The sequence below is a fragment of the Aotus nancymaae genome, unplaced genomic scaffold (genome assembly GCF_030222135.1).
Source record: "Aotus nancymaae isolate 86718 unplaced genomic scaffold, 86718_ANA_hifiasm-v0.15.2.pri h1tg000046l, whole genome shotgun sequence".
NCBI lineage: Eukaryota > Metazoa > Chordata > Mammalia > Primates > Aotidae > Aotus > Aotus nancymaae.
The window spans coordinates 22,934,480-22,946,179 of NW_026988460.1; the positions used below are offsets into that span (position 1 = coordinate 22,934,480).

General features: G+C 40.7%; 1 pseudogene; it reads right to left on the bottom strand.

Annotated features, from left to right (window-relative positions):
* Positions 1 to 5,711: 5,711 nt before the first annotated feature.
* On the bottom strand, positions 5,712 to 11,700 carry LOC135268892 (tigger transposable element-derived protein 1-like; annotated as a pseudogene).

The following is an 11,700-nucleotide window of genomic DNA, read 5'->3' on the forward strand; positions in this document are numbered from 1 at the left end:
TAAGAATTGACTTGGTTGCTGGGCAGATGATATTTTTGAAATGCTCTGAATTTATTCTAACATTAAATCCTCCTAGAGCTTATCCATGCTGGACATGCTTCAAACTGGTTGACATTAAACGCCCTTCCAGAGACATCTCAACCTCCAGTGGCTTCTCTGATTCACATCCCCTCTTGTTAGTCACTACAGGATGATCATTAGTGAGCAGCCTCAGTTGTCCTTCTTGGCATTCTTGTTTGGCAAGAGAGGTCTCTGCCACACTCTTTCTCCTAAAGGGGTCCTTTCCCACTTCTGGATGAAGCAGAAGGAGAAAAAAAAAACAGTTTACATAATGGTGTGATTGCACTGATGTCTCAAACTCATTTTTTTCTCCAATTACCACATTTTCTGACAGCTAGCTTAGAAGTTGTTACCAAATTTTTTTTCAGCCAGAGAGCTTTCATTTATAGATCCAAGCTTATCAGAGCATAACTTTAAAGAACACATTTAAACAGAACTTCAGGTTTTAAAACAGAGATAAACGAGTGCTTTTTCACTGATGACACAGATTGGGAAGAGGGCGATTCCTCCTCTGTGAAAACTAGTAAAAGATGTTAATGTTTGGGAATTTCCTCAATTAATCTTATGGATGAAATCCTTCTTAAAGCAACTTACTTAGATTGTGGCTCAGCTTGGGGAGCAGCAACAGACCTATCTACTCAGGTGACCACAGAGAAAAACCTGAGAAAATGGGAAGGGCCCTGACCACTAGCAGGCATTTGTGTGGTTGGTAAAACCTAGGGTTTGACACAATCCCTCAAACTCTGGAGACATCCCCTTATCATTTTATGACCACAATGGGATAGAAGAATAAGTTGATTAAATAAAAACTGCAGAAAAGCAGTCTTCTACTGTGAGAAGAACATGGGTTTAAGAATCAAAAAGGCCTGGGCAAGTGCAATATGAAACGCTTTCCTCCTGGCCCTGAGAAACTGAAACATAGGCGTTAGGGTGCATCTTAAAGGGATCACAGAATCCATCACTTCAGCCCTGCTCTGTGTGAATAAGCTAGGAAAGGTGATGCAGCAGGGGCAGGACTGGGAGGAAATGCCAACTTGGAGTCAATGGGACATTTTGGGATCTTGTCCGATAGAGTCAGAAATAGGAATCTGAATTTCTAAAGTGGAATTCAAGCTTGAGAAGGTCATCCACCCAGCATGGATGAATGTATAGAAATGGTCAATAATAAAGGGAAACATGTTACAAAAAAAAAAGAAAAGAAAAAAAGAGAAACACCTGGGTTAGAATTCTTGCTTTGCTACTAACTAACTAAATGGCCTTAAGCAAGACCCTACGCTTCTCTGAGCATCAGAATCCCCATGTGACTGGTGGGATTGCATACAGGAAGAATGGATAAAAAGGATGTAACGGAGATGCTGAACACAGGGCCTGGTGCAGAACAAGTCCTCAACATATGGGTGTGAGAGTGGCCTTTAAGACCATTTCCTGGCTGGCATCTACCCCTATCTCATTCCTGATGGACTTGGCCTCTCCCATCCAATGTTGTCATATTGCTCTGACCATACCTGAGCTCACTTCTGAGACTTTGCATAGCGGAGAGGTGGAGAAAGGGGTGATAGATGCAGTGCCACTTGAGGGTGTCACACAGATCTTAAATGGCTCCCCATTCCCTCAGAAGGACGCTGGCTCTGGAATTAGCCAGACCCAGATTTGAATCCCAGTTCTGTCCCAGCCTCCTTGTTTGACTTTGGTGAAGCCACTCTCCTAGCCGAGCATCTGCATTTTCTAGCTGTAGAAAAGGGACTATAATAGTGCCCATTTCATACGATTGTTGAAGGATTAAATGAGATGATGCATGGGAAGTTTTCAGGACAGAAACTGGTATATATCAAACACATGATTAATGCTTGCTATTGTTGATACTATTATTCTTTGATCATTATTTATCACCACCTGGTTCCAACTTGTTTGTTGCCTTGCCTCCCTCCACCTGTCTTGACACACCACCAAGCTTCAGCTATTTTGAAATACTATTCTTAAAATGTATTGAGCACCTACTATGTTCCAGGGCCTTTGCTGCTAACTATTAGATATCCACTAACGAATAAGACTCAGTTTATATGACGCAGAAGCTTGTGGTGTAAACAAATTCTCTTTGCTGTTTCTAAAACTTCCTCATACTTCTATGATATCTTTCTAGATGCTTCCTGCTGCTTAGAACATTTTTCCCTTCTCTTGTTGCTGTAGTCACATTACTTATAGTCCAGCTTGGTTATAAAACACTTCCTGATCCCTCAAGGAAGAACTAAATACTCCTTGCTCTTTGATTCCATAGCATCTTGGATAAAATTCTGTTATGGCACTTATTTGTATTGGAGTTTTTATTTTTAATTTTTCTTCTTTTTCTTTTTTTGGAGATAGGGTCTCACTCTGTCACCCAGGCTGGAATGCAGTGGTGCAGTCATGACTTACTGCAGCATCAGCCTCCTGAGCTCAAGGGATCCTCCCATTTCAGCCTCCTGAGTAGCTGGAATCACAGGCATGTACCACTACACCTGGCTAATTGTTTTTTTTAATTTAATTTTGTAGAAATGGAGTCTCACTATGTTGCTAAGACTGGTCTCAAATTATCCTCCCTCCTTAGCTCCCTAAAGCAGTAGGATTACAGGCATGTGTTTTTATATGTCTGTTTCTACTACTAGATTGGGAGCTCATTGAGGACAGAGACTCCATCTCATTTATCTAAACTATTATTGAGACTTATGTGCTAGGTGCCATTACACATGCTGGAGATATCAGAGATACAATACATGGTTCCTACTCTTAAATAATTCAAAGTTTAGTAAAGAAGCAGCCAGTTATCTATCAAATTCAATTTAAATTGACAATTGGGTTTTTTTGTTTTTGTTTTGAGTTGGAGTCTCACTCTGTCACCTAGGCTGGAGTGCAGTGGCACGATCACAGCTCACTGCAGCTTTGAATTCCTGGGCTTAAGCAATCCTCCAGTCTCAGCCTCCCAAGCAGCTGGGACTACAGGCATGCACCACCATACCCAACTAATTTTTAAATATTTTGGAGAGGCAGGGTCTGGCTTTGTTGTTCAGGCTGGTCTTGAACTCCTAGCTTCAAGTGATCCTTCCACCTCATCCTCCCCAAGTGTTAGGGTTATAGGCATGAACCACTGTGCCTGGCCTCAGTTGACAATTGTTATAGGGAACAGCCATGTCAGTTTCATTTGTCTATGTATTCCTAGTACCTAGGTCCTGTTAGTTGACATGATTTGAATTCCCTGACCAAAAATATTTCCCCTAATAGCTGGTGACAATGCTAAAATTTCACCATTCATTTTGTTTTTCCTTTAGGTCTATCTTTATCAGGATTCTTTTGAGGGCAAATGACAGAAACCCAACTTTAACTAGTGTGAGCGAAAAGAGGAATTCATTGGCTCAGCAAGGAAAATGTGAACAGCTAAACCACGCAACAGGCAGGCAAAACTGGATTTCAGGAAGAAGTGGTATTCAGGGCTCGGTGCCAGGATTCTTTCTCTATCCTTTTGCTCAGTATGTTGATATCATTCTTGTGGCAGGCTAGCTTTCCCCTTCCTGGCAGTGTAGGAGGCTATGTAAATGCATCACTCAGGTCTCCTTGAGGTGGCCATGAGAATGTGCCTGAGGGAACTGCAGCTACCAGAGTTTCATGGACCTCCCTCCCCAGCTGCTGAAATTCATTGCCTGTTTTTGTGCTGATGCTTTCCATGTGCTGCTCCCAGCCAGTGACTGTGTGTGTCAGAAATAGGAAGGCAGGCCCATTCCTGGAAGACCCAGAACCCTCTCAAGACCGATTTTGGCTTGAGGACTCCCCAGTAGCGTTGTTGGGCCTTGCTTGGACCACATGGTAGTACAGGATGCTCCTTCTCACTGTCTTTCACCTGGGGTTTAACTTGCATTGCAGTCCAACGGTTCTCCCATCCTTCCCTGACTCCTTTCCCCATTTTCTCTCCACCTAATAGCATCTTTGCACACTGAATTTTGTCTTGATGTCTGCTTCTTGGATGACTGGACCACTAGACTCCTTTAAGAGAGCCTGCTGTGGGGAGCAGAGTGGGCTGAAAGGCCTACCTGTACCCCAATGGATTCACACTAGCATTTTTTTGAGGACAAATTTCCCCTACACCGTTTCTGGCTAATGACTAAATATGCTGTGGGTCTATTGCTGGTCTAGTCCGCTAATTCACATTTTGTAAAAGATGGGTCTTGCTATGTTGCCCAGGCTGGTCTTGAACTTCTGGGCTCAAGTGATTCTCTGGTCTCAACCTCCCAAGTAGCTGGGACCATAGGCACACACCACCAAGCCTGGCTGAATGGACAACGCTGGCTTGGCAATTTTCCAAGACGTGGCTAAAATTTTCTTAAAACTATGCTGTAGTCTGAGGCTCTTCCTAACCAATATTCCTTCCTTTCCCCTCTCATTTCAGGTGTCAGAGCTGCATCACAGTCTGAGGCTCTCTCCCTGCCTTTCTCCTGCTTCTTCCCCTTGACCCTTTGAAGGTGTTTCCCTAAGAAATCTTTATGTCTAACACCACCTTGGCACCTGTTCCTCTAAACACCTGAACTAGCTGGGCACAGTGGCTCATGCCTGTAATCCCAACACTTTGGGAGTCCGAGGTAGAAGGACTGCTTGAGCCCAGGAGTTTGAAACAAGCCTGGGCAATATAGTGAGATTCTGTCTCTACAAAAAATAAAAACTTAGTTGGGTGTGGTGGTGCACATCTGTGGTTCCAGCTACTCAGGAGGCTGATGCATTGGGATCACTTGAGCCTGGGAGATTAAGGCTACAGTGAGCCATGATCATGCCACTGCATAATAGTCTGAGTGACAGAGTGACACCTTGTCTCAAAACAAATAAGAAATTAATAAAATTAATAAAATAAAAATTAAAAAAGAAAGAGTCGTGACCCAGCTGAGATGGAGGCAAAGGAAACCAAATAATAAAACAAAGACCTGAACCAACACAGGTGGTAAAAAGGATTGTGAATAAGTCTTGTATTTTTACCTTATAGCTCCCCCAACCATAACAACAAATTATTATTCTTTATATATATACATAATAGATGTACATATTTTCCTAATTATTATTCTTTATTTTAGTTTTCTTTTAAAAAAATTCTCAAGGAAAGACTGATTGGGTTGGGCTGAATCAGGTGAACCAACTAGCTATCAAGATAGCGAGTCACATCAAAGCATGGCAGCTGGCAGTTTGGGATGCTGAGGTGGGAGGATCACTTGAGCCCAGGAGTTTGAGGCTGGGATGAGTAACATAGTGAGACTCCGTCTCTACAAAAAATACAAAACTTAGCTGGGCATGGTGGTACCTGCCTGTAGTCCCAGCCTCTCAGGAGGGTGCGATGGGAGGATCAGTTGAACCCAGGATGTTGAGGCTGCAGTGAGCTGAGATCACACCATTGCACTTAGGTCTGGGTGACAGAGCGAGACTCTGTCTCAAAAAACAGAAGACACAAAGCAAAACAACAAAACAAAACACAAAACACAGCAGCCATGTGAATGCAGTATAAGAGAAACTACCCAAGAAAAGGTTGGGGAAAGGGATGCTAGACAATACAATAAAAAGTTTCCACAGGGTCTTGCAGGCATTGCTGGCTCTCAGAACTCCTTGGAAAATCCACAGCCTTAGTAGGATGGGGAAAATCATTCTTAAACCTTCTCAGCTGGTGTCTTAAGGGTACTGGTGGTTGTCAACTCAGAGCAAAGCATCGTGAATAGTGCCATGTGGGGCAGCAGCATCAACTCTGGATTAGGGGCCCTGAAATCAGAATGGGAAAGCAGTAGAGGCAAACTTGTATCTTCTTCACAATTCTGTTGGGGACAAGCCTTATCTGAGTCCTTCTTAATGAGGAGCAAAGATATAGTGCCTAACTTTTACAATGGTTATGCAAATCAAAAATTATTCAGGAGCCCTGAGATCCAAATATTAAGAGGAAAGACAAGATGCAACAATTTAGAAGGAGCTAGAGGTAGGGATCAAAGTCAGGGAATGGAGTCAGGAGTTTAGACCAGGGAGATAGGATCGATTGGGATAGTTTAGGATCAGATAGTAGCAGTGATCCACTGGCCTTGAGGAATCGCTCTGGGTATCAGCTACCATTTATAATTGGCTTTTAAGGTCTGGCAGGAATTTGATGAGTGGGTGGAATGGCCATGTTGGCAGGACAAAGGGTGGAACAGCCATGGCAGAGTGCAAAATGCACACACTGAACTCTTACTGCAAGCTGAATTGAGCCACAATTATAGATTAGTATATTTGGAACCTTAATGGAATTTTCCAGGAGAAGTCAGGGCGGGAGAGACCTGTGAAAGTCAACAAAAATCTGCTAATTCTTCGGTAGCAGAGGCTATGGGAAATAAAGAGAATGACTGCAAAAGAGGATTTGAGGTGTCTATTTCTCACAGATCTTCGGAGATAAAGGAGGTGGCTTTGACACTGCCAGACAGGAGATGCAGACGTAGCCTCACAGTAAAGCTGGGGAAGTCAGAGGTCTAGGACCCTGTGATCATCCTGCATAGTCACTAAACTACCAGGCCCACTCTCTTCTGAGCCCATTCAAGGTGCCCTTCACGTGCTCACTGTATGCCAAAAATTGCGCTAAGCACTTTTCACGTATCACTTCTTTTGACCTCAGACAACCCTATGAAGTCATTAAAATGATTATTCCCCATTTCACAGATAAGGACACTGAGGATCACAGAAGTGAAAGCAATTACCAAGATCACACAGCTAGCACAAAGTGGATCTGGAACTTGAACCCAAAGCCTGTGTGAATTACTCCATTGACATGCTCCCCACCCTGCTTCTAACTCTTTTAACTCTCTGTTACCATCTTTTATTACTTGCTTTTCCACATATGCCTTAGATGCCCACAGCTGTCATTTCAGGTAGTACCCTGTCTTTTACTGTTATTAAAAATCAGTTTTGTTTGTTCTTTTTTATTGAGCTTGTATTTCTGTGTGTATGTGTGTGTGTGTTTTAAACTGGGAAGTATAGGCAAATGATACAAAGTTTAGAAATTCGAAAGAGCATATGGAAATTTCCCTTAGTCATCCAGTTCTCTTATTGCGCGTGATTTAGAAGCCATTTGTATTTCCTTCTTTCATGTCCATTACCTATTTTGTTATAACATTGTTAGTATTAAGTTTAGCCTAAGGCTGCCTTCTTACATATACTAAGTGTGGCCTAAAGGTTTCTCCATACATAGGGAACTGTAGCCTAATGGGATGTGCAAACAGACTGGAACCTACTCTTGCAACAAGTAGCCCAGTCTCAGCCAATCAAAGTGGCTGAGCTTCAGCCAATCACAGGCAGCCAACTGTTTAAACCGAGTTCAAATAAGGCAAACACCCAGCCATACCCAATCCAGTTGTTTTCCTTCCTTGCTTCTCTTTGCTGTACTAATTCACATTCCTTTTTCTGTTCATAAGTATTATCTGACCAGTGGCACCCCCAGAGTCACTCTGAACCTATTCTGGTTCTAGGTGCTATCCAATTTGCCATTCTTTGTTCAATTAAACTGTTTAATTTGTCTAAGTTTAATTTGTTAACCTTTAATTTAACTCTATTAAATTTAACTTGTTTTTCATTTTGTTTTCTTTTAACACTGTTTTTCCTTTTTATGTAGAAATGTAGATGCTTTTAATATATCAAGGATATATTTAAAAATACATCATTTGTCCTATGCCTATGGTATAGATTGCAAGTATTTTTCCTATTTTGTCTTTTGCCTTTGGATTTGTAAAGGTTTTTTTCCGTGGAGAAACATTATGGTAGTCAAATTGATAAATTTTTAAATTTCATGACTTCTGTGATAGCTTATTCTTAGACAGCTATTCCTTATTCTGAGATTATAAAACAAAATTCTTTACATTTTCCTCAATTAGTTTGGTTTTGATCCATCTGGAATTTTTTTTTAATGTAATGTGTGAGATATGGACATAACAAGTTTTTCCCATGGTAACTATTCAATTATTCCAATGTTTATTAAATAATTTTGTTCCCCACTGATTTGAAATGCCACGTTTATTCTATAGTAGATTTCTGGATACATTTAGGTTTATTTCTGAGCTTTCCACTTATTAATCTGTTTCTTGATGCACAAGTATACTTTAAATTACTGCAGCTTAATACCAGTTTTAATACTGGTGAAGCCAGAACCTCTCTTTCTACTGTTCCTTTTCAGATTCTCCTTTCTATTTCCAGTTTTTTATTTTTGTGTATGGATTTCAGAGTCAATTTATCTAGTTTTCCCCAACACTTCCCCCCCAAAGAAAATCTGTTTTTTTTTTTTTTATTTTTAAATTGCCAGATTAATTAGGGAGAAATGACATCTTTATGATGTTGTCTTTCTATCCAAAAACACGATATACCTTTTTTTGTTCATTTTCCTTGGTGTCCTTTAGTAATGTTAATTTTTCTCAAAAAGAATTTGCACACATCTTGTTAAGCTTATTGATGGATAATTCATCTTTTAAAATTGCTATTATAAAGAATTTTTTCTCTCCCTCCTATTTCTTAATTGGGTGTTGTTTTGGCAACAAATTTATGGTCTTCATTCTGGCTGCATTGCCTCAGGCTATCTTGGGAAACTTCACAACTGATTTGACTTGGGTTTCAGTTCCTGTCCCCAGCTTGCAGGCAAAGACCAGACTCTTTGAAAGAGAGATGCTCTATCCATTATACCAGGGCACCTCTAAGATGGTGCCATGGATACTAAGACAGGTTGCTGATGTTATGTATATTATAAACAACTACAAATCTGTATGCATCTAATGCCTTTTCATCTATTGCAAGGTGTCCACAGCAGGGCAGAAGATGGCATATTAAATCTTATGTTGCTTCAATCTGAGACTCTTTGGATAGACTTATCTTTGATGCCCTGACAATTGATGGCCTTGAGGAAATTCAGGTAGCATTCAGTATTATACTTTCTGAAGATGTGGCACTATTTTCTCCTCAATTCATGAAAGGTGATGAGATATCCGGTGTCCTCCCAGAAAAATGGGATCTTGGCTCCCCAAAGAAAACCCCTCTAACTGCTTCTACAGCTAGTACCAGGATTAATGTTTGTTAGCATTCTCAACCATCATTTATATTTAATGAGCACCTGCTATCTATGTGCCAACCTGTGCTGGGAGCTAGGACACAAAAATGATAAAGTCATACTTCCTGCCCTAGAGGAGCTCACGGTCCAGTGAGGCAAACGGAAAGTCACTATAATGTACTAGTATAGAATTGGGTTTAACATGCTCTGGGGATGTAGAGAAGGGGTCTGTGAAATTTGTTTGGGAATTGAAGTACTGACTTTTGAGCTGGGCCTTAAAAGATGTCGGGGGGAGTCAGCTAGATTAGCAAGAGTAGCAGATGGTACTAATGCCCTGTAACTCTCTAGTTGAGAACTTAATGTGGTGCAGGGATGTGCCTGGCTCTTGCACAGGGCAGCTGCTGGGGGACTTAATGTTCCTAAGAGCACTTCTCAAGCAATCTTGAATGAGATTTGGTGTATAAATACCTTTGCTTTTTCATTCCTACAAAATCTACCAAGGTTCTCAGTGGGATTGGACCCCAATTGCCCAACGTGTTCACCGGCTCACTAAGGCACCTTTTCCTGGCTTTCTTTCCTTCCCTGTCTCACCTGTCCATGATCCCAGTGGCACTTTTGGGGATTGCCTCTTAAGCCAACAATAGGTATATCTCAGAGGTATTGTGGGTTCTGTTTCAGACCACTGCAATAAAGTCAGTCACATGAATTTTTCGGTGTCCCAGTGCATATAAAAGTTATGTTTACATTATACTGTAGTCTGTTAAGGTGCAATAGAATTATGTCTAAAAAATAATGTATATACTTTAATTTTGAAATATTGCTAAAAATGTTAATGATTATCTGAGACTTTAGCAAGTTGTAATCTTTTTGTGGTGGAGGGTCTTGCCTCCACGTTGACGGCTGCTGACTGATCAAGGTGGTGGTTACTGAAGGTTGGGGTGGCTGTGGCAATTACTAAAAATAAAGCAACAATGACATTTGCCACATCAATTGACTCTTCTTTCACAAAAGATTTATCTGTAGCATATGATGCTGTTTGATAGCATTTTACCCACAGTAGAACTTCTTTCAAAATTGGAAACAATCTTCTCAAACCCTGCTGCTGCTTCATCAACTAAGTATATGTAATATTTTAAATTCTTTGTGGTCATTTCAACAATGTTCACAGCCTTTTCACCAGTAGATTCCATTTCAAGAAACCACTCTCTTTGCTCATCCATAAAAAGCAATTCCTCATCCATTCAAATTGGATCATGAGATTACAGCAATTCACTCACATCTTCAGGCTCTACTTCTAATTCTAGCTCTCTTGCTATTTCCACCACATCTGCAGTTACTTCCTCCACTGAAGCCTTGAAGCCTTCAAAATCATCCATGAAGACTGGAATCAGCTTCTTCCAAACTCCTGTTAATGTTGACATTTTTATCTCCCATTAATCATGAATGTTTTTAATGGCATCTAGAATGATGAATCCTTTCCAGAAGGTGTTCAATTTACTTAGCCCAGGTCCATCAGAGAAGTCACTGTCTATGGCAGGTAGAGTCTTACAAAATATGTTTCTTAAATAGTAATACTTGAAAGTCAAAATGACTCCTTGATCCATGGACTGCAGAATGGATATTGTGTTAGCAGGTTTGAAAACAATATTAATCTCCTTGTACATCTCTACTGTAGCTCTTGCATGTCCAGGTGCATTGTCAATTAGCAGTAATATTTTGAAAAGTCATTTTTTTTTTCTGAGTGGTAGGTCTCAACAGTGAGCTTAAAATATTCAGCACCTCATGCTATAAACAAATATTCTATCATCCAGGTGGTGGTGTTCCATTTGTAGAGCACAGAGGGCAGATTTAACATGATTATTAAGGGCCCTGGGATTTTTGGAATGGTCAATGAGCATTGGCTTTAACTTAACATCACCAGCTGCATTCTTCCTGGACACCAGAGTCAACCTGTCCTTTGAAACTCTAGAGCCAGGTATGGACTTCTCTCTAACGATGAAAGTGCTAGATGGCATCTTCTTCCAGTAGAAGGCTGTTTTGTCTACATTAAAAATCTTTTATTTAGTGTGGCCACCTCCATCAATTATCTTAGCTGGACTGTTTGGATAACTTGCTGTAGCTTGTACATCAAAATTTGTCACTTCACTTTGCATTTTCATGTCCTGCAGTTGGCTTCTTTCCTTAAATCTCATGAACCAACCTCAGCTAGCTTCCAACTTATCTTCTGCTGCTTCTTCACCTCTCTCAGCCTTCATAGAATTGAAGATAGGATTTTACTCTGGACTAGGCTTTGGTTTAAGGAAATGTCGTGGCTGGTTTGATCTTCTATCCAGATCACTTAAATATTCTTCATATCAGCAATAAGATTGTCTCACTTCCTTATCATTCTTGTATGCATGGGAGTAGCACTTTTAATTTCCTTCTAGAACTTTTCCTTTGCATTAACAACTTGGCTATTTGGTGGGAGAAGTCTAGCTTTTGACATGTCTCAGCTTTTGACATGCCATCCTCACTAAGCCTAATCATTTCTAGCTTTTGATTTAAAGTGAGAAATTCATGCTTTTTCTTTCACTTCAACTCTTAGAGACCAT